This window comes from Pogona vitticeps, chromosome 2 (genome assembly GCF_051106095.1).
Source record: "Pogona vitticeps strain Pit_001003342236 chromosome 2, PviZW2.1, whole genome shotgun sequence".
NCBI lineage: Eukaryota > Metazoa > Chordata > Lepidosauria > Squamata > Agamidae > Pogona > Pogona vitticeps.
The window spans coordinates 220,715,943-220,740,261 of NC_135784.1; the positions used below are offsets into that span (position 1 = coordinate 220,715,943).

At 41.0% G+C, this 24,319-nt stretch overlaps 1 long non-coding RNA gene and 1 other non-coding gene across 2 annotated transcripts in view; both read right to left on the bottom strand.

Annotated features, from left to right (window-relative positions):
• The window catches only part of LOC144586567 (uncharacterized), a 29,467-nt gene extending 8,182 nt beyond the window's left edge, over positions 1-21,285 (bottom strand). The window contains exon 1 of the long non-coding RNA XR_013541451.1: positions 13,894-21,285. This is a non-coding gene — a long non-coding RNA (uncharacterized LOC144586567). The remainder of the gene's footprint in view (positions 1-13,893) is intronic.
• On the bottom strand, positions 19,247-19,412 carry LOC140705141 (U1 spliceosomal RNA). Its single transcript, XR_012084649.1, has one exon. It is a non-coding gene; the product is annotated as a U1 spliceosomal RNA (small nuclear RNA).
• Positions 21,286-24,319: the final 3,034 nt, after the last annotated feature.

Sequence of the window (24,319 nt, forward strand, 5' to 3'; positions counted from 1 at the left end):
AGATTGTTCTAGTTTGGCTAGAATGAAGAAATCAAGAAAAAAAACAACAGAAACAATCAAAAGAGATTACGTTTCATTAAGGCTAGAATAAAGTAAAACGTGAAAGACCAACAGAAATAATCCAAAGAGATCAGGTTTCCGTGTAAAGGCTAAAATGAAGGATATCAAGAAAGTACAGAAAGAAGCGAAAGAGGTCATGTTTAAGACTAAGGCTAGAATCAAGAAAGAACCACAGAAAGAATCGAAAGGTAATATTTAAGTACTAAGGCTAGAATAAAGGAAATTTTAAAAGAACAACAGTAAGAAATTGTGTAAAAAGGCTAGGATGTATACAAATAAAAAAAGAGATAAACCGAAAGAGATCATTTTTCAGTATTGCTAGAATGAAATCAAAAAGCGAATGATCATATTTCAGTGTACTAAGGTTAGCACAGAAAACCTATAAAGGCTAGAATGAAGTTAATGAAGAATGAACCAGAATGAAGCGATCATTTAATAGGGGTAACGTGAGGAAGCGAGTGATCATGTTTGTTTTATTTACATCATTTACATTCATTTACATCTTTTAGCCTTAATACATTGAAAAAACATCTTTCGTTTTTTTCTGTTGTTCTCTCTTGATTAATATCCTAGCCAATACCCTTCTTCTTTCTCGCGTTAGTTCTTGATTTCCTTCATCCTAGCTAGAATATAGGTTGTTTTTGTTGGTTCTTGATTTACATCATTTAGTAAAAAAGAACATCAGAAAGACGAGAAAACCACTGTGTAAAAAGGCTAGAATGAAGTAAAGCAAGAACGACAGAAAGAAACGAAGGATCATTTTTCAATGACTTGGTAGAATGAGGTATATCGAGGAAGAACAGAAAGAAGCGAAAGAGATCATATGTAAATCCAGAAAAACAATTGAAAGAGGCTAGAATGGTTGACCAAGAAACAACAAAAGAACAAAAGCGAAAGGATATTTAAGAGCGTGAAGGAAATTTTAAAAGAACAACAGAAAGATCCGAAAGATATCATATTTCAATGTATTAAGCCTAAATGATGTAAATCAAGAAACAACCTGAAGATTCTAAAGCCTGGAATGAAAAAAAAGAGAATCAAAAGCGTTTCATTGTATTAAGGCTGGAATGAAGTAAAACATGAAAACAACGGAAAGAATTGAAAGTGTTGTGTTAAGGGTAGAATGAAGGAAAAAGAACAAAAGAGAAGCGAATGCGGTCAATTAAAAGAATTAAGGCTAGTATGAAATAAGGAAACAACATATGTATCATAGTAGGCATCCTTCAGTCTCGAAAGACTATGGTAGCGTGCTCTGTATGGAGGACTTGGAACAGCGTCTAGTGTGGCTGAGGAGGCCAATTCGAGAGTGACAATCCCTTCCACACTGGAGACAAATCCAATCTGTCCCCTGTCCAGCTCCCTGGTTTTGCTTCCTTTGTGACTTCCTCTTTGCCTCAGCCTGCTGGACAAGGGTCTCTTCAAATTGGGAGAGGCCGTGATGTACTGCCTGCCTCCAGGCTGAACGATCAGATGTCAGAGTTTCCCATCTGTTGAGGTCTATTCCTAAGGCCTTCAGATCCCGCTTGCAGATATCCTTGTATCGCAGCTGTGGTCTCCCTCTGGGGCGATTTCCCTGCACTAATTCTCCATATAGGAGATCCTTTGGAATCCGACCATCAGCCATTCTCACAACGTGCCCAAGCCAGCGTAGACGTCGCTGTTTCAGTAATGTATGCATGCTGAAAATTCCAGCTCGTTCTAGGACTACTCTATTTGGAACTCTGTCCTGCCAGGTGATACCAAAAATCCGTCGTAGGCAACGCATATGGAAGGTGTTCAGCTTCCTCTCCTGCCGGGCACAAAGGGTCCAGGACTCGCTGCAGTACAGGAGTGTGCTCAGGACACAGGCTCTATAGACCTGGATCTTGGTATGTGTTGTCAGTTTCTTATTGAGCCATACTCTCTTTGTGAGTCTAGAGAACATGGTGGCTGCTTTCCCAATGCGTTTATCCAGCTCGACATCTAGAGAGAGGGTGTCAGAGATGGTTGAGCCAAGGTACACAAAGTCATGAACAACCTCCAGTTCTTGTGTGGAGATGGTAATAGAGGGAGGTGAGTCCACACCCTGGCCCATGACTTGTGTTTTCTTCAGGCTGATTGTTAGTCCAAAGTCTTGGCAGGCCTTGCTGAAACGATTCATGAGTTGTTGGAGGTCTTCAGCAGAGTGGGCAACAATGGCTGCATCGTCTGCAAAGAAGAAGTCCCGCATGCATTTCAGTTGGACTTTGGTCTTCGCTCTCAATCTAGAGATTAAAGAGCTTTCCATCTGATCTAGTCCGGAGATAGACACCTTCTGTTGCAGTTCCAAAGGCATGCTTCAGCATGACAGCAAAAAAGATCCCAAAAAGTGTTGGTGCGAGGACACAGCCCTGTTTCACTCCGCTTCGGATGTCAAAGGGATCTGATGTTGAGCCGTCAAAAACTACAGTGCCTTTCATTCCATCCTGGAAGGACCTGATGATGTTAAGGAGACGAGGTGGACATCCAATCTTGGGAAGTATTTTGAAAAGGCCATCCCTGCTAACCAAGTCAAATGCTTTTGTAAGGTCTATGAAGGCCACTAAGAGTGGCTGTTGTTGTTCCCTGCATTTCTCCTGCAACTGTCGGAGGGAGAATACCATGTCAGTGGTGGATCTATTTGCTCGAAATCCACACTGTGATTCCGGATAGACTCTGTCTGCAAGCACCTGGAGCCTCTTCAGAACAACACGGGCAAGCAGCTTCCCTACAACGCTGAGAGATACCACGGTAGTTATTGCAGTCACCCCTGTCACCTTTGTTCTTGTACAACGTGACAATGTTTGCATCCTTCATGTCCTGTGGTACTCCACCTTCCCTCCAGCAGAGACAAAAGATTTCATACAGTTCGGTGATGATGATCTCCTTACCGCATTTCAGCACTTCAACAGGGATGTTGTCCCTTCCAGGTGCCTTGCCAGAGGTGAGGGAATCCAAGGCCGCATTTATTTCTGCTAGGGTTGGTTCTCTGTCCAGCTCTTCCAAGACACGCAGGCACTCAATGTTATCTAATGCTTCTTCGGTTACTACATTCTTTCTGGAATATAGCTCGGAGTAGTGCTGCACCCAGCGTTCCATCTGCTGTGCTCGGTCCTGGATGATCACACCTGTAGTGGACTTCAAGGGAGCAGATTTCTTCTGTAATGGACCTAAGGCCTGCTTGATACCATCATACATTCCTTTGATGTTACCTGTGTCCGCTGCTATCTGTATCTGAGAGGAATGCTGAAGCCAATAGTCATTGGAGCATCTCCTGGCAGCCTGTTGGACTTGGCTACGAGCGGCTCGAAGAGCTTGCAGGTTGTACTCGCTAGGACAGGCTTTGTATGCTGCTAGAGCTCTTCTCTTATCCTCAATGGCTGGCATTAACTCCTCCGAATGGGCTTCGAACCAGTCAGCCATCTTTCTGGTTTTCTTGCCGAAGGTGGACAAGGCGGTGTTGTAGACAGTGTTCTTGAAGTGTTCCCATCGTTCAGGTGCATTTACATTAGCTGGACCTGGAAGGGTTTCCTCGAGTGCTTGGGCAAATTCCTTCACTTTTCTTTGATCGCGAGTCTTGTTGATGTCAATACGTGGTCTTCCTTCCTTTTTCATGTGATACAATTTCTTTGTTCGCAGTTTTACTCTACTACACACCAGGGAGTGATCAGTATCGCAATCAGCACTCTGGTAGCTGCGTGTGATCGTAACACTAGGAAGGCTAGAACGTCTAGTGAGGATCAAATCGAGCTGATACCAATGCTTGGATTTTGGATATCTCCAGGAAACTCTGTGTTGCAGCTTCGTATTAAAGAATGTGTTGCTGACACAGAGACCATAGTAACAGCAAAACTCCAGTAAGCGTTGGCCATTTTCGTTCATCTTTCCAATGCCAAAACAGCCTAGACAAGTGGGCCAAGAATTGTGATCAGCACCAACTCTAGCATTAAAGTCTCCAAGAATGAACAGTGACTCTCTTTCAGGGACTTTTTTGATAGTAGCTGCCAGATCGTCGTAGAATTTGTCTTTCACTTCTGTAGTGGATGACAGTGTTGGTGCATATGCACTAATGAGGGTGACTGGTCCTGCTGATGAGTGGAGCTGCAGAGACATTTTTCTTTCACTCCCCGTAGTAGGTGGAACAATGGATCTCAGCAGATTATTTCTGACTGCAAAGCCAACACCATACTCCCTGGTCTCATTCGATGGTTTTCCCTGCCAGAAGAATGAGAAGTTTTTTTCTTTGACAGATCCCGAGTCTGGCAGTCTTCTCTCTTGCAGGGCAACGATGTCCATCTGCAGTCTATTCAGTTCCATGTCAATGACAGCTGTCTTGCGCACATCGTCTATTTCTTGCAGGTCGTTAGGAAAGCCGTAGTCAGGAAAGCCAGGGGTCATTGTCCGTACATTCCAGGTGCCCAGCTTTAGGGCAGAAGTTTTCTTATGATTGTTGCATGGTGCACGGTTGTCGATCTGCTTGTCGGGTTTCACCCTAAACCCCACGCACCCCGTGAGGTTAACAGACCGTGGCGAGGTAGCACCTTACTGGCTGGGGGCTGCCCAGCTTAAGGCGGGCGGTATCTACCTAGTGAGGTGCAATGACCTCTCCCACCATCAGAAGTAGCCCCTGGCGTCCTGCTCTACGCCAATTGAGCAGAGACTTATAACCGGTAACTGCTACTTCCCATGTTGTTTCGACGCTGTATGCGAAGCTGGAGTGTCCTCTCCAGAGCACGAAGCCTGGGTAAAATAGTATGGAGGATAGGCTGTTACCCAAGCAGCAAATCCCCCCTCTCCACATCGCTGAAATGGTTCAGTGGAAAGGCAAGAGCCAATACAACTGGTTCCAGCAACGTCGCAGGAGTTGGCAGAATGAAAGAAAATGCCTCCGGGACTCCGGCTCCCGATTTTGCCTCGAGGTTATCTCCTGAAGCCCTTTCCATAAGTGGATATAGCCACAGGGCAGTGGAGGTTTAAATTTGGAGTTTTCCTTCTCCTAGATGGGCTGCCTTCCAGGGCTGACGAGTCCCACCTACCCGGCCTGCTCTCTTTTACCAAATTAAGTAAGAGATAGGATTAGGGAATTTCATGTGACACACTCTCCTCCTCATTCTCTTTTTAAAGCTGAAATTCTGCCCTCCTTCAGGACATCCATATTCAGCATATTGGGGTTGGAGATAGAGTTAGAGTATTTCGGCGCGCGGTCCAGTAAAATCAGGATTCAAACTACCAGGCCCTCCCACTAGGCCACGTGATGAGCCGGAACAAAGAGACAGGAAAAAACAGACTTCTCCACAAAAGGCCTACCTTCCTCTTGCTTCCCAGCCAAAACCCTTAAGGAACATGAACACAGGCTCCAGTAAAATCAGGATTCAAACTACCAGGCCCTCCCACTAGGCCACGTGATGAGCCGGAACAAAGAGACAGGAAAAAACAGACTTCTCCACAAAAGGCCTACCTTCCTCTTGCTTCCCAGCCAAAACCCTTAAGGAACATGAACACAGGCTCCAGTAAAATCAGGATTCAAACTACCAGGCCCTCCCACTAGGCCACGTGATGAGCCGGAACAAAGAGACAGGAAAAAACAGACTTCTCCACAAAAGGCCTACCTTCCTCTTGCTTCCCAGCCAAAACGCTTAAGGAACATGAACACAGGCTCCAGTAAAATCAGGATTCAAACTACCAGGCCCTCCCACTAGGCCACGTGATGAGCCAGAACAAAGAGACAGGAAAAAACAGACTTCTCCACAAAAGGCCTACCTTCCTCTTGCTTCCCAGCCAAAACCCTTAAGGAACATGAACACAGGCTCCAGTAAAATCAGGATTCAAACTACCAGGCCCTCCCACTAGGCCACGTGATGAGCCGGAACAAAGAGACAGGAAAAAACAGACTTCTCCACAAAAGGCCTACCTTCCTCTTGCTTCCCAGCCAAAACCCTTAAGGAAAATGAACACAGGCTCCAGTAAAATCAGGATTCAAACTACCAGGCCCTCCCACTAGGCCACGTGATGAGCCGGAACAAAGAGACAGGAAAAAACAGACTTCTCCACAAAAGGCCTACCTTCCTCTTGCTTCCCAGCCAAAACCCTTAAGGAACATGAACACAGGCTCCAGTAAAATCAGGATTCAAACTACCAGGCCCTCCCACTAGGCCACGTGATGAGCCGGAACAAAGAGACAGGAAAAAACAGACTTCTCCACAAAAGGCCTACCTTCCTCTTGCTTCCCAGCCAAAACGCTTAAGGAACATGAACACAGGCTCCAGTAAAATCAGGATTCAAACTACCAGGCCCTCCCACTAGGCCACGTGATGAGCCAGAACAAAGAGACAGGAAAAAACAGACTTCTCCACAAAAGGCCTACCTTCCTCTTGCTTCCCAGCCAAAACCCTTAAGGAACATGAACACAGGCTCCAGTAAAATCAGGATTCAAACTACCAGGCCCTCCCACTAGGCCACGTGATGAGCCGGAACAAAGAGACAGGAAAAAACAGACTTCTCCACAAAAGGCCTACCTTCCTCTTGCTTCCCAGCCAAAACCCTTAAGGAAAATGAACACAGGCTCCAGTAAAATCAGGATTCAAACTACCAGGCCCTCCCACTAGGCCACGTGATGAGCCGGAACAAAGAGACAGGAAAAAACAGACTTCTCCACAAAAGGCCTACCTTCCTCTTGCTTCCCAGCCAAAACCCTTAAGGAACATGAACACAGGCTCCAGTAAAATCAGGATTCAAACTACCAGGCCCTCCCACTAGGCCACGTGATGAGCCGGAACAAAGAGACAGGAAAAAACAGACTTTCCACAAAAGGCCTACCTTCCTCTTGCTTCCCAGCCAAAACCCTTAAGGAACATGAACACAGGCTCCAGTAAAATCAGGATTCAAACTAGCAGGCCCTCCCACTAGGCCACGTGATGAGCCAGAACAAAGAGACAGGAAAAAACAGACTTCTCCACAAAAGGCCTACCTTCCTCTTGCTTCCCAGCCAAAACCCTTAAGGAAAATGAACACAGGCTCCAGTAAAATCAGGATTCAAACTACCAGGCCCTCCCACTAGGCCACGTGATGAGCCGGAACAAAGAGACAGGAAAAAACAGACTTCTCCACAAAAGGCCTACCTTCCTCTTGCTTCCCAGCCAAAACCCTTAAGGAACATGAACACAGGCTCCAGTAAAATCAGGATTCAAACTACCAGGCCCTCCCACTAGGCCATGTGATGAGCCAGAACAATGAGACAGGAAAAAACAGACTTCTCCACAAAAGGCCTACCTTCCTCTTGCTTCCCAGCCAAAACCCTTAAGGAACATGAACACAGGCTCCAGTAAAATCAGGATTCAAACTACCAGGCCCTCCCACTAGGCCATGTGATGAGCCAGAACAAAGAGACAGGAAAAAACAGACTTCTCCACAAAAGGCCTACCTTCCTCTTGCTTCCCAGCCAAAACCCTTAAGGAAAATGAACACAGGCTCCAGTAAAATCAGGATTCAAACTACCAGGCCCTCCCACTAGGCCATGTGATGAGCCGGAACAAAGAGACAGGAAAAAACAGACTTCTCCACAAAAGGCCTACCTTCCTCTTGCTTCCCAGCCAAAACCCTTAAGGAACATGAACACAGGCTCCAGTAAAATCAGGATTCAAACTACCAGGCCCTCCCACTAGGCCACGTGATGAGCCGGAACAAAGAGACAGGAAAAAACAGGCTTCTCCACAAAAGGCCTACCTTCCTCTTGCTTCCCAGCCAAAACCCTTAAGGAACATGAACACAGGCTCCAGTAAAATCAGGATTCAAACTACCAGGCCCTCCCACTAGGCCACGTGATGAGCCAGAACAAAGAGACAGGAAAAAACAGACTTCTCCACAAAAGGCCTACCTTCCTCTTGCTTCCCAGCCAAAACCCTTAAGGAACATGAACACAGGCTCCAGTAAAATCAGGATTCAAACTACCAGGCCCTCCCACTAGGCCACGGGATGAGCCAGAACAAAGAGACAGGAAAAAACAGACTTCTCCACAAAAGGCCTACCTTTCTCTTGCTTCCCAGCCAAAACCCTTAAGGAACATGAACACAGGCTCCAGTAAAATCAGGATTCAAACTAGCAGGCCCTCCCACTAGGCCACGTGATGAGCCAGAACAAAGAGACAGGAAAAAACAGACTTCTCCACAAAAGGCCTACCTTCCTCTTGCTTCCCAGCCAAAACCCTTAAGGAAAATGAACACAGGCTCCAGTAAAATCAGGATTCAAACTACCAGGCCCTCCCACTAGGCCATGTGATGAGCCAGAACAAAGAGACAGGAAAAAACAGACTTCTCCACAAAAGGCCTACCTTCCTCTTGCTTCCCAGCCAAAACCCTTAAGGAACATGAACACAGGCTCCAGTAAAATCAGGATTCAAACTACCAGGCCCTCCCACTAGGCCATGTGATGAGCCGGAACAATGAGACAGGAAAAAACAGACTTCTCCACAAAAGGCCTACCTTCCTCTTGCTTCCCAGCCAAAACCCTTAAGGAACATGAACACAGGCTCCAGTAAAATCAGGATTCAAACTACCAGGCCCTCCCACTAGGCCATGTGATGAGCCGGAACAAAGAGACAGGAAAAAACAGACTTCTCCACAAAAGGCCTACCTTCCTCTTGCTTCCCAGCCAAAACCCTTAAGGAACATGAACACAGGCTCCAGTAAAATCAGGATTCAAACTACCAGGCCCTCCCACTAGGCCATGTGATGAGCCGGAACAAAGAGACAGGAAAAAACAGACTTCTCCACAAAAGGCCTACCTTCCTCTTGCTTCCCAGCCAAAACCCTTAAGGAACATGAACACAGGCTCCAGTAAAATCAGGATTCAAACTACCAGGCCCTCCCACTAGGCCATGTGATGAGCCGGAACAAAGAGACAGGAAAAAACAGGCTTCTCCACAAAAGGCCTACCTTCCTCTTGCTTCCCAGCCAAAACCCTTAAGGAACATGAACACAGGCTCCAGTAAAATCAGGATTCAAACTACCAGGCCCTCCCACTAGGCCACGTGATGAGCCGGAACAAAGAGACAGGAAAAAACAGGCTTCTCCACAAAAGGCCTACCTTCCTCTTGCTTCCCAGCCAAAACCCTTAAGGAACATGAACACAGGCTCCAGTAAAATCAGGATTCAAACTACCAGGCCCTCCCACTAGGCCACGTGATGAGCCGGAACAAAGAGACAGGAAAAAACAGGCTTCTCCACAAAAGGCCTACCTTCCTCTTGCTTCCCAGCCAAAACCCTTAAGGAAAATGAACACAGGCTCCAGTAAAATCAGGATTCAAACTACCAGGCCCTCCCACTAGGCCATGTGATGAGCCAGAACAAAGAGACAGGAAAAAACAGACCTCTCCACAAAAGGCCTTCCTTCCTCTTGCTTCCCAGCCAAAACCCTTAAGGAAAATGAACACAGGCTCCAGTAAAATCAGGATTCAAACTACCAGGCCCTCCCACTAGGCCATGTGATGAGCCAGAACAAAGAGACAGGAAAAAACAGACTTCTCCACAAAAGGCCTACCTTCCTCTTGCTTCCCAGCCAAAACCATGATATATAGATGCGCTTCTTTCTCGCTTTCTTTCTTGATTTCATTCATTCTAGCTTTAATACACTACAATAAGATGTCATTAGGTTGTTTTTGTTGGTTCTTGTTTACATCATTTTGGTTTACATTGAAATATGATATCTTTCGGTTCTCTGTTCTTTTTCAATTTCCTTCATTCAAATTGTAACAATTAAGTATGAGTTCGCTTCATTCTTTTGTTTTCTTGATCACCCTTACACTGAAATGTGATCTCTTTCAATAATGGCTTTTTTCCCTTTACTTCAGTCTAGCCTTACTACTCTAGAACGAGCTTACGTTCTAGCTTTAGTACACTGAAACATGATCTCGTTCGCTTCTTCGTTATTTCTTGACTTCCTTCTAGCAATACACTGAAATATTATATATTTTGCTTCTATTCATTGATTTACAAAATTCTAACAATTCACTGAGAAATGCTCTTTCCGTTCTTTCTGTCGTTCTTTCTTGGTTTACTTCATTCTACTTTTAAACGGTTTTCTCTTTCGGTTCTTTTTTTACTTTTTTTCTAGCCTTAACAAACATGACCTCTTTTGATTCTTTCTGATTCTTATTTGATATCTATTCTAGTCTTAATACACTTAAACCTGATCTCTTCCGATTCTCTCTGTTGTTTTACTAATTTCATTCTAGCTTTGTAACACTAAAACAAGCTTTTAGGTTGCTTCTTTATCTGAATCTAGCCTTAATACCCTGAAACATGATATTTTCGCTTCTTTTTCTTGTTCTTTCTTGATATCCTTAAGACATAAACATGATCTTTCGCTTCAGTTGAAATATGATTTTCCATTCTGTTGTTCTTTCGATATACCTTCTCGCCTTATTACACCAGAACAACTTATGTTATTTCTGTTGTTCTTAATATATGATGTCTTTCGCTCCCTACTGTTCTTTCTTGATATACGTCATTCTAGCCTTTATACACTGAAAGATGATTTCTGATCTTTCGCTATTCTTCATTGTAGCCTTCTCTTAAACATGATCACTTTCGCTTCTATTTTTGTTCTCTCCTTATTTCTTTCATTCTAGCCTCAATATTATTAATGCTCGCATTCGCTTGTTTGTTCTTTCTTTATCCATTCTAGCCTTAACACTGTTAAATATGATCTTTCGCTTCATTCTCTTGTTGTTTCTTCCTTAACTTTATTGTAGCTGTACACTGAAATATGATCTCTTTCAAAACTTTGTTATTCCTTCGATTTACTTCGTTCTAGCCAATATAGAACAAGCAGTCTTTAGGTTAAAAACCGTGAAGCATGATGCTTTCGCTTCTTGTTCTTCCTTTACTTCCTACACTAATATTAACAAATATGACCTTTCGCTTCAGTCTGGTTTTTTTTCTACTTTCTAGCCTTTATACATTGATCGCTTTCGCTTTTTGTTTTCGTGATTTCCTTCACTCTAACAAATATGATCTTTCGATTCATTCTGTTGCTTGTCTTGATTTCAGTCATTCTAGCCTTTATACACTGAAATATATTTCAACACTTTCTGTTGTTCTTTCTTGATTTTCTTCATTCTAAATATATAACAATTCCTTTAGGTTGTTTCTGTTGTTTCTTCTTGATTTACATCATGTAGCCTTAAGAAATTGAAACATTATCTCTTCCGTTCTTTCTTCATTTACTTTCTAGACTTTATACACTTTCGCTTCTTTTTTGTGTTCTTTCGTGATTTCCTTCAGTCTAACCTTAAATATGATCTTTTGCTTCATTCTGTAGCTTGTCTTCATTTAAGTCATTCTAGCCTTTATACACTGAATTATGACCTCTTTCGGTTCTTTCTGTTGTTCTTGCTTGATTTACTTCAAGCGGTCTTTAGGTTGTTTCTGTTTCTTGATTTTAAATCTAGCCTTAATACCCTGAAACACATTTTCTTTTCTTTCTCAGGTTCTGGATATCCTTAACACTTAAATATGATCTTTCGCTTCATTCTGTTCTTTCTTGATTTCCTTCATTCTAGCCTTAATAGCATAGGCATCCTTCAGTCTCGAGAGACTATGGTAACATGCTCTGAATGGAGGAGTGTCCTCTCCAGAGCATGAAGCCCGGGTAAGGCAATATGGAGGATAGGCTGTTAATATACTATAACTTATTTATGTTGTTTCTGTTGTTTCTTCATGTAGCCTTAATATATTGAAACACGATCTATTTTACACTTAAATCATGTTTCAGTGAATTAAGGCTAGAATGAAGGAAATCAAGAAATAACAAGAAGCGGAAGATCATATTTCACTGTACTAAAGCTAGAACAGAAACAACCAAAGCTTGTTCTAGTGTATTAAAGGCTGGGACGAAGTAAATCGAGAAAGAACAACAAAAAAACCCCGAAAGAGATCATGTTTCAACGTGTTAAGCCTAAATGATGTAAATGAAGAATAAAACAACCTAAGAAAGATTGTTCTAGGTTGGCTAGAATGAAGAAATCAAGAAAAAGCACTAGAAAGAATCAAAAGAGATTACCTTTCATTGTGTTAACGCTAGAATGAACCAAAAGATGTAAACAGAATGAATTGAAAATCATATTTCAGTGTTTAAAGGCTGGAATGAAATCAAGAAAGAACAACAGAAAGAATTTCTTCAGGTTGTTTCTTTTTTTTCTTCTTGATTTACATCATGTAGCCTTAATACATTGAATCACGATCTATTTTACACTTAAATCATGTTAGAATGAAGTAAACCAGGAAAACGACAGAAAGAACCGAAAGACTTTTTTCAGAGTATTAAGGCTAGAATGATTTAAATCAAGGAAGAAGAGAAAGAAGCAAAATAGGTTACGTTTCAGTGTATTAAAGCTACAATGGTAATCAAGAAATAACGAGAACGAAGCGAAAGATCATATTTCAGTGTACTAGCTAGAATAGAAACAAACGTAAGCTTGTTCTAGTCTATTAAAGATAGGATAAAGTAAATCGAGAAATAACAGAAAGTATTGAAAGAGGCTAAAATGAAGCAAATGAACAACAGAAAGTCGTTTGTGTTCAGGTTGGAAAGAAGGAAATCAAGAATGAAAGCGAAAGTCTTTCAGGTTATTAAGGCTAGATTCAAAACAAAAAAGAAAAAGTAAAGACAGCTTGTTTTAGTGTTTTAGTGTTGCAAAGCTAGAACGAAAAAAAAAATCGAGTATGTTTATTAAGGCCAGAATGAAGGAAAACATGAAAGTAAAACAGAATGATTTGAAAGTGTATTAAGGCTAGAATGAAGGAAATAAAGGAAGAACAAGAAAAAGCTAAAGAATCGTTTGAGGGCATTGGCTACATTTAAATCAAGAAACAGAAACAACCTAGAAACAGGTTATTCGTGTATTAAAGCTAGAATGAAGGAAATCAAGAATCTAGAATTTTCTTCATTCTAGCAATACAATGAAATATAATCTCTTGATATTTTGTGTTCTTCTTTCTTGATTTTCTTCATTCTAGTCAATACACTAGAAAAATCTTTAGGAAGTTTTCTTGGTTCTTGATTTACATCATTTAGGCTGATCATTGAAATGATCTCTTTCAGTTTTTTGTTCTTTCTTGATTTACTTCATTCGAGCCTTTATGCACTGAAAGATGGTTTTCTCCTCTTTCTGAAGTATGATCTTTTTCAATTCTGTTTTTCTTTCATGTTTTCTAGCCTTAATGCAACGTGATTCCGCTGTTTTTTTCTTGATTTTCTTCATTCTAGCGTTAGTACACTAGAACAGTTTCTCTACGTTTTCTGTTTCTTGATTTACATCATTTAGACAATACACTTAAACCTGATCTCTTTCGATTCTTTTTGATCTTTCTTGATTTACTTCATTCAAGCCTCGTAACACTAGAACAAGCCGTCTAGTTTGTTTCTGTTTCTTGATTTGAATATAGCCATTAACGTGAAACATTTTCGCTACTTTCTTGATTTCCTTCATTCTAGCCTTAACATACTAGGAAAAGCTCTTTAGGTTTCTGTTTCTTGATTTATATCTAGCTTTAATTCCCTGAAATATTTTCGCTTTTCTTTTTCTTTCTTCATTCTTAGCACTCTTAAATATATTTCGCTTCCTTCTGTTCTTCACTTCATTCTAGCTTTTATACACCGAAATATGATCTCTTTCAACACTTTTTTTGTTCTTTCTTTATTTTCTTCTTTCTAGCCTTAATAAAGACAATTTCTTTCGGATGTTTCTTGATTTACATTATGTAGCCTTAAGACACTGAAACATGATCACTTTCGCTTCCCTCCGTTTTTCCTTCTTGATTTACTTCATTCTAGCAGTACCCTGAAACATATTTTCTCTTTTTTTATTTCCTTCATACTAGCCTTAATACACAAATGATCTTTCGCTGCATTCGGTTCTTTCTTCATTTCATTTTCTTTCTAGGCTTAATACAATGAGACGTAATCTCTTTTGATTTTTTCTGTTGGTTTTCTTGGTTTTTCATTCTAGCCTTAATACACTAGAACAATCTTTTTTGGGGGTTAAGTTGTTTCCTCTGGAATTACATAATTTAGGCTTTAAAAACCTGATCTCTTTCGGTTCTTTCTGTTGTTCTTTCTTGATTTACTTCATTTCGCTGCACTGTTCGTTCATTTTCTTCATTCTAGCCTTAATAGACTGAAATATGATCTCATTCGCTACTTTCTCAAGGCTAGAATGAAAATCAAGAAAAAACAGGAAGAATCGAAAGAGTTTTTCTTCATTTTAAGTCTAGAATGAAGTAAAACATGAATGAACAGAAAGACCTGAAAGCGATCATATTTCAGTTTATATAGAATGAAGTAAATGAAGAAAGAAGGCAGCAACAAATCGTATTTGTGTATTAAGGCTAGAATGATGGAAATCAAGGAAGAACAAGAGAAAGAAGCGAAAATATAATGTTTCAGGGTATTAGGCTAGGTTTAAATCAAGAACCCTAAAGCTTATTCTAGTGTATTGACTAGAATGAAGGAAAGCAAGAAAGAACGAGAGAAAGCAAGAAAGAACAACAGAAAGATCGAAAGAGATCATGTTTCAATGTATTAAGCCTAAATGTTGTAAATCAAGAAGAAACAACAGAAACAACCTAAAGGATTTGTTATAGTGTATTAAGCCTAGAATGAAGAAAATTAAGAAAGAGCAACAGAATGAAGTGAAAGATCATATTTAAGGCTAGACTGAAGGATATTATTAAAGAACAAAAGAAAGAAACGAATGCGATTGTTTCACTGAATAAAGGCTAGAATAAAGTAAATCAAGAAAGAAACGAAAGAGATCATGTTTCAGTGTATAGAAGGAAGTAAATGAAGAAAAACCAGACTGAAGCGAAAGACCATACTTCACTGGTGAAGGAAATCAAGGAAGAAGAGAGAGACGCGAAAATGTGATGTATCAGGGTATTTAGAGTGATATCAAGAAAAAGAACCTAAAGACCGCCTGTTCCAGTGTATTTCTAGAATGAAATGAAGTAAACAGAAAGTAAAGAAAGAGATCATATTTCATTGTATAAAGGCTAGAATGATGTTAAGGAAGAAAGAACAACAGTGAAGCGAAAGATCATAATTGGGTTAAGGCTAGATTGAAACTAAGATGGAACAAAGAAGCGAGATCATGTTTAAAAGTGCTGAGGCTAAAATGGAAATTAAGAAAGAACATATGAAATCACGTTTCGTTTTATAAAGTCTAGAAAGAACAACAGAAAGAACCGAAAGAGATAATTTCAATGTATTAAGGCGAAATATCAAGATGAAACAACCTAAAGAAAGATTGTTCTAACGTACTAAGGCTTGTATGAAGAAAATCAAGAAAGAACAACAGAAATCAGATTACGTTTCCTTGTATTAAAGCTAGAATGAAAATACGAAGCAGCGAAAGACAGAAACAACCTAACGTAAGCTTATTCTAGTTTATTAAGGCTAGAATGAAATCATGAAAGAACAACAGAAAGAATTGAAAGATCATATTTCAGTGTATAAGGGCTAGAATGAAGTAAATGAAGAAAACAACAGAAGGAAATGAAAAATCATGTTGAAGAGTTTTAAGGCTAGAATGAGGGAAATCCAGAAGGAACAAAAGAAGCGAAGGCGATCGTGTGTGCATTAAGGCTAGAGTGAAGGATATCAAGAATGAACGAGAAAGAAGCGAAAATATGTTTCAGGCTAGAATTAAGAAACAACCTAAAGACAGCTTGTTCTAGTGTATTAAGGCTAGGATGAAGTAAATAATGAACAGAATCGATTTTTCAGTGTATTAAGGCTAGAAAGAAGGATATCAAGAAAGAACAGAAAAAAGCGAACGACGTCATGTTAAGTATTATGGCTAGAATGATGTAAATCAAGGAAGAACAGAAACATCCTGACAGCTTGTTCGAGTGTTTAAAGGCTATAACGAAGGAATTCAGGAAAGAACAACAGAAAGTAGCGAAAGAGATCGTTTAAAAGTATTACTTCTAGAATGAAGTCAATAAAGAAGCAATCTAAAGTAAGCTTGTAGAGATCACATTTCCGTGTATTAAGGCTAGAATGAAGTAAATTAAGAAAGAATAGAAAGAAGCGACATGTGTGTTGTCTCCGTCTCCATTGCAAATCAGGATATATTTCAGATTCTGAGTAATCAAAACACGTTCTATGCTTTGATCAGAGGTACAATCCTATGATCTCGCCTTCCTTTTCCAAATTGGATCTCTGTTGTTTCGCATATTCACATTAACTCACCAGTGTATACTAGAAACAGATTTTCTTGAAAAATTGATGAAAACCAATTAGCAAACTCATCAAAATGCTGCAATCCAGGGAAATAATGGATGCAGTTCCTTAGATGTTGTTCTTGCAATCTACGTCAAAGTATTCAGTTCTTAATCTTCCAAAACCCAGCGAGCTTTCCTCGTGTATTACCTAAAAATATTGAGCAGAATTACAGTTTTCAGAGGGTGGAATGATCAGAACAGCCACAAAGACGTTGATGTTCTCTACGAAGAATTTAACGGTGAATCGTCAGTTTGAAGCAAAAATTTTCTCCCGGATATGACCATAATTTATTATTCAGGGTCCAAACAAACTCCAAACACCCATTTCCCATACAATAACCTGTGGGCAACTTCCTGATATAGGACGTAAAACTTAATGGTTTAATACCAAATTTTGTTGACCTCAAAAGGCTTTTGAAAACCTAGAGGCATTAAGAGGCTTCAGCTAACATTTCAGGGTTTCATTTTTGATACTGGAACAAACAACTTTAAGAGGCTTCTTGTTAGTTCAGTAAGTAGCATTATTGCTGAAATTTGGTATGGCTAAGGACATGACCAAAGGAGAGGTCCTTACAAAAAGTCATTCGTTAGCTTCTTAGGCTCTATTTCTCCACATCCCACTAGATGGCTCACGCAAGTAACCCACTGACATTTTGAAGCTGTAACAGTCAAACCAAATTTCAGTTGTGCAAAGCACAATTTCATGGTGAGCCAAATGACATCAAAATCATAGCTAAAACATCACCAAGATGCTGTAGCAAAAGGTAAACCAGCTAACAGTCCAATGTCCATTAATTGCTGAAATGTAGCCACTTTCCGAGAGGTATTCTTCAGAACTCGCCCAGACAACCCATTTTTTTTCAGAAACTTCTCGACTTAAGGACAACTGCCAATATACATGACTACAGATACCTATAAAAATAGCTTTTTCAGGTTTGAATAAAATCAGTTATTGGCATTGGATAATTATCAATTTCTGTCAGTTTTTCCAGCCCACACAAAATCTAATTACAGCCTGAATTTCTTGGTCTTTGTTGGTATGAGCATGACAGGGCCAGACCAAGCCCTTTGGCTAGGGGCTATGCCAGTTTTGAGCATGAGAGATTTATCTCCTTTTCAATTTGTTAAACACATGCTCCAATACGATGAGTGTACAGATGGGTGGTCATTCTGATTTCCACAAGTAGAAAAATCAGTTCTCACTTTTTTTAGAGCCTGCAAATGTGGTACTTTCCTGTCATAATGGAGCCATTATTCTCTTTGAGCATGGTGATAGTTTACAAGCACAGGTTCCAGATCAAATTATCGACCTTTGGTAGCTAAAATTTTGAAGGCAAAGGTGACAGTATCCGGCCAAAAAGTGTCATTGAATAATAATTTCCAGATTGAGAGCAGATGAATAAAAAGATGGAAAATTGTGGTATTCACTTTTGTGAATTGATCACCAAAGCTGATAGTTGTACAAGTTTTTTTTAATACGTTGGTACAAGTACTACCTAGTGTGGTGTATTGTAGGTAGAGTGATGGACTAGGAATCGGTACATCTGGTTCAAATCCCTGCTTGGCCATGGAAATTGGCTGAGGGAGTGGAACTGGTAAAACCACCCCTTAAATATCTCACTTACTTTGGAACAACCAATCTATTGTTCAGTGTGTTCTTGAAGGCTTTCACAGCTGCAATCTGATGGTCGTGGGTTTTTCGGGCTGTTTGGCCATGTTCTGGAGGTTTTGCCAGCCTCTGTGGCCAGCATCTTCAGAGGACAGGAGGTAGAATTCTGTCTGTGTTCTGGTGTAGTGTGTGGAATTGTTGAGCCACAGAGACTTGTGAAACATTAGGAAAAAAAACTCCAGAGCATGGCCGAACAGCCCAAAAAACCCACAACAACGATCTATTGTTCACTTTTGTGGCACCATTTCCATCCAAGGGTAAACTTTGTAGGTGTCCCAGATGGTGCCAAATTATTAGGCTTCTTGATTTATACACATTCTGATCATTCTGATGGCCTCTCAATCTCTTTATCATCAACTTAGCCTGGCTTGGGAAGGCAGAATTGTAGTGGTTGGGTTTGCTGGAGGAACCATCCCATCCATTCCAGCCAATCTGCTCCTCCCGAAAAACATCTCTGCCCTGGGCCTGTATTGGGGCAGGTATCGGGACCAGGATTTCCCAGTCTTTTGCATTCTTCTGCACTTTCTTCTGCTCTTTCATACTGCCAGGAGGGACGAATCCAACCTCATATAGGAGCCGTCTTCAAACTGGAGGAGGTAAGAATGGAAGGCTTAGAGAACATATGGAAGTTTAATTTAATTTGAGATCAAAGGCCTGAATCCTATTGATAGTTCTAAAGAGAAGACACACTGAATAAAATAATTTACTTAAGTGTTGGCAAACTATTCAGCTATTGTTTCCATGGATATGGTGTAGTTAGAACTAGTGATTAGATTTAAAATAGTTTAGAACAAGCTGTAAAATATTGGATGGGTTAAGAATGACATTTGTGTATGCTCCCACATGAATGTAGGCATCCTACAGTCTCGAGAGACTATGGTAACGTGCTCTGAATTAGAGGTCTTGGAAGAGCATCTAGTGTGGCTAAGAAGGCCAATTCGAGAGGGACAATCCCTTCCACACTGAAAAAAAATACAATATACAAACACATATAATTAGGTAAGTCCTACTATTTTATCCCAAAAAAGTATATCGGCTGTTAGGATGAAAGTGTATGTTGCTGGCTTTATTTCTCCCCCACTTTTTTGGGATGAAAAAAGTAGGTCATGTAATTAGTTTGTTCCAATGGGGGGGGGGAACCATCTTGCAAAGCATTACCAATAGGGCTATGGTTGCAAATTTAAATGATAGAGAGTGGTGAAAATAACCAGAAACCAAAGGATAAACAGGTTGTAGAAAAACAGGGAAACAATGAATATAATCCCCCTATTTACCTAAATTATGCAGCTGAGTTCCCCACATTTAGGGAAATCACAGGGATCAGCAGCACACCCAAAGCACAATGGATGAGCCTCCCCCGGGAAAACCAATTTTATGACATGGTATTTCCCCTGCAAGGCAAAAGTTAGAATGGCCCTTGAATCTCCTACCCCATTCTGTCCCATAACCCCCCAAGTCATGGTGACCCCCTGGCTGCACCTCCCACTCAGTACAGGGCTGCACAACCCCTATTCATATGCAAAATCTATAGTGGTCCTGTGTTGCCAAGATAGAAGGAGGATGGCATTAGCATCTGAGCATTTCTCCCCCTAAGATTATAGGGACTGTCAATGAAGAAAAATATGCGTGCTACCCAAGGCCTGTGAGAGATGAGTGTGCAGGACATGTTGTGACACTGATGATACAGTTGCAGTATTTTGTATGATTTTGTCATAAGTGATTTCGTCTTCTTTGTCTGTCATGTGGTAAATTATTCCTGATCTTGTCATTCTCTCTCCCCCCCCCCATTTTATTGTGTTGGTTTTGCAGTGAAAAATGCCTGATGCACTTTTCTAAACTGTAAATTGTTGTCTATTGGGTTTGAAGTGAGCTCCTTGTTTTGTAGAATTTATCAGCAGACAATGAATTTTTTGTGGTGTCTTCTAGATAGGAGCCGTAAGTAGGCAACACGTATGTCAGTAAGGTTCTGATACAAAATGGTTGTTAAATGTATAATGCATAGTGTCATGGTGATATAAGAAAGTGGACTTGTCTCATGGACAAGTCTAGGCTCAAGCTGAAGGTCAGGTGCAAGTTACTGAGGTTCTGGTGGAACTCCTGAAATTACTTCTCAGACTAGTCCAAAATGATGCCAAAATGATTTTGGGAGAGCTAAGAAAGATTTCTTCTAGGTAAATATGAGAAAACACTGCTCCAGATCAATGCAAAAATAATATTAACAAATAAATTAAAACATTCCTTTTGTGAATCCATCCACATCTCAAGATTTGAGGTGCTGTCTGTAAGATGTAATGGCTGAGAAATGTTGAAAAGTATTCATTTATGTGATATACTTCAGAAACAAACATGCAAGCCAGAGTAGTTTGAAATCAGGAATGGCCCTTATACAAGTACAAATGTCAGATTAACAAGCAATATTGCATTACCTATTTAGTTTTTTTCAGTTTCCTCCGTGATTTCAGTTCTTAATTTTTTGCTGATAGAGTGCAACAGATTCAGTTCGTTTCTTTTTGATATTATACAGCAGACTCAAGCAGAAATATCAGCACAGACCAGTTCTTTTGTCATCATCCTGGTGTGTAATATTGCCAAAAGGAAACTGAATCTTTCCTGTAGACTGCTAATTCTCTTTAAAAATGCGACAGTGCCCTCTACTGCCTTAGAGCATTCTGCACAGTTTATGGTAGTCAAAGATCAACCATGTTTTAGCATATTTATAACTAGGGATGTGCACTGGTTTCAGAAGGAAAGAGTCCAAGCAAGAAAGCATGGGATTAATTTTATGTACTCAGAGCAGATAAAGTGAGAGATTTGGGCAAAGGGTTTTTTTAGTTTTTTTTTTTAATTAAAACTGTTTTACACACACCCTCATTCAGAAAGAGGTGACTCTTTAAATGTCCCCTGATTTAAAAGAGATCATATAAATTGAAAAGACCAATCTTGCTTGTCTTAAAAGAGAATGGTTAGTCCCACTACTTCTTTTTATTGGAAAAGAATCCAGGCTGTACAAGCTGAAATACTGATCCTCAAAGAAGCCTTTCAAAAGAGAGAAAGAGTGATTTCTTATAACACTGAGCATGCATGAAACAGGCTTACCAGCAAGAATTTGCAAAAGTAGATACTTTGTTGTAGCTTCATGGGTGGAAAGGTAGATATTTGGAGAGTTTAGGGCAGTGACAGCGAACCTTTTTGGGCCCGAGTGCCCAAACTGGGGGACGGTGGATGGTGGGCAGTGGCAGCAGAACCGGAAGTGGCAGTGGACGGGGAAATCCCAGACATGGAGGTGACTCAAGACCCCACTCCAGATCCGCCGCCAGTGCCAGCTGCTCTGGATCCTGGTCCGCCACTTGCCAGGCCCCAGCACTGCAGCTGCAGCCGCTTCCTCAGGTTTGGCTGCGGGGGGGGGGAGTAGCAATCTGGCGACTTATGGCTCGCATGCCTGCAGAGAGGGCTCTGCATGCCAGCTGTGGCATGCGTGCCATAAGTTCGCCGTCACTGGCTTACTTAGCAACTAAAACGAAACGTGCAGCACAGTGATTTGGTTTAAGCAGACTAGCACAGCTTCTGGTGAGGTGGAAAGATGCAAGTTGGCAGGGACTCTGCGTATAAATGGAAAGTCCACCACATTCTTAAAGTTGATGGTGGTGCACAGTCCTCCCCGCATCACAAGTTAAGCCCATTTTCAGTTATTTTCTCTCCCAATCCAGAAATATCAAATATATAGATTCAAATATCTAAAGAAAGCAAGTCAAACAATCAGTTCAAGCCTACCCTTCTCCCTTTCAGGTTAAGTTAGGTTGGTTCCAATTTTTATGGCAAATATCTGGATACAGATCAGACAACAGATTTTACAACACGTGGTGAATGTGCATAAAACTATGTGTGTCCCTCCTTCCTCATCTACTGGTTCTAGAGGTATGATGATGGAAAAGCAAGCATAGGATTTTGATTTTTTAAAAAGATCTAATAATGATGCATCCTTCAGTCTCGAAAGACTATGGTAATGTGCTCTGTATGGAGGACTTGGAACAGCATCTAGTGTGGCTGAGGAGGCCGATTCGAGAGTGACAATCCCTTCCACACTGAAGAGAAATACAATCTGTCCATCTCCCTGATTTTGCTGCTATTGTGACTTCCTCTTTGCCTCAGCCTGCTGGGCAAGGGTCTCTTCAAATTGGGAGAGGCCTCCAGGCTGAATGCTCAGATGTCATGGTTTCCCATCCGTTGAGGGCCATTCCTAAGGCCTTCAGATCCCGCTTGCAGATGTCCTTGTATCACAGCTGTGGTCTCCCTCTAGGGCGATTTCCCTGCACTAATTCTCCATACAGTAGATCCTTTGGAATCCGACCATCAGTCATTCTCACAACATGCCCAAGCCAATGTAGACATCACTGTCCCAGTACTGTATACATGCCAAAAATTCCAGCTCGTTCTGGGACTACTCTATTTGTAACTTTGTCCGGCCAGGTGATACCAAAAATGCATTGGAGACAACGCATACAGAATGTGTTCAGCTTCCTCTCCTGCCGTGCACAAAGGGTCCAGGGCTCACTGCAGTACAGGAGTGTGCTCAGGACACAGGCTCTATAGACCTGGATCTTGGTATGTGTCGTCAGCTTATTGAGCCATACTCTCTTTGTGAGTCTAGAGAATATGGTAGCTGCTTTGCCAATGCATTTATCTAGCTCGACATCTAGAGTGTGAGCCAAGGTACAGTTCCTGTCAAATGCGATGTAACTAAAGGGACTGAGCTGCTGGGGGTCCTGCCTCACAGATTCCATCTTTTCCCACAGCACAAGACAGCTTTACCTCTTGATTCGAATTTATATTATGTTTGCCATGAGAAGCTACTGGATGTAATGTGAGACTAACTTCTTGTTTCTAAATTTGTAAAGTAAAGCGCAAGCACAAGTACTCCAGCCAGACCAGAATAATTTTAAGCTTGTCATATCAGACTTTAAAGGGCTATGCTTTTTCTGTAGCTTGGCTGAGAGCAAGAATTGAGTGTTTGCCTCAAATGTCTCAAAGAGGGTACAGTGCTTAACTTCCTACCCTACCACTTCACTGACACCTGCATTCATTATACCTGCTGTGGGGTGAAATTAAAATCTTGCCTGCAATGAGAGAACAAGTGGCTGCATATACACTCTGCTCCTTTTTAAAAAAAAGAAACAAGCACCATGTCCAGACTGAGAGCTGTCTTTTGTTCTCCAGGCACCTGCAGCTGCTTTTGCAATAAGTTTTAGCTGACAGAGTGCAACAAACAGATTCAGTTAGCCTTCCTAACAGCTTGAGTACTGACCCAAAGTACAGAGCATTTTATCAGAGGGGTACTACAGATTTAATTGGTCAACATATGACTTCTTTGTCATCAGCTCTCGCCCCTGATGGCAAGGAAAGTGCCTTAGTGGCCATCCCTGCTCTTGGGTTGTGAATATCAGTCAGACCAGAGCCAAAATATGTATGTTGGGCCCAAGGAGCATTTTCCAGTATTTGAATTGAATTGAATTTACTTTACTTTATTGTCATTGTACTTCCATACAACAAAATTAAATGCCATCTCCAGTACACATAATAATAAAACACACAAAAACATAGCATCCATAACATGAAACCATGGCACATTACACATAAAACACATCCCTCTCATTCGCATCCACATCCTTCACATTCAATTTCCCATTGCACAACACATTAATATTGCACTATACAATTGGAATTCAATATAGCTCCAGCTCTGGGATAGAAACTGTTTTTCAACCTATTTGTCATTGCTTAATTTTCTTATACCTCCTACCAGATGGTAACAATTGAAGGAGGGAATGGCCTGAATGTGATGGATCTTTGAGAATATTTTGGGCTTTCTTAAGACATCGGGAATTATAGAGATCTTCCAAAGAGGTAAGAAGGCAGCCAATGATCCTCTGGGCCATTGTAATAATCCTCTGGAGCATTTTCCTGCCATTGTACCGTTGGCAAACCATATGCCAGAGCAATAGGTTAAAATACTCTCTATGATACAGCGGTAGAAGGTCACCAGCAGTTTCCCATTTAGTTGTTGTCTCCTGAGAAGTCTCAGGTAATATAATCTCTGCTGGGCCCCCTTAACCACTGCTGTAATATGAGCGCCCCAGGACAAGTCCTCCTTGATGATAACACGCAGAAACTTAAAACTGGCTACCCATTCCACTTGCTCTCCACTTATAACCAAGGGCTGAATTTCTGGTTTATTTCGCCTATAGTCTGCTATAAGCTCCTTGGTCATCTTGATGTTCAGGGTCAAGTTATCTTCACACCATGAGAGCAGTTTCAA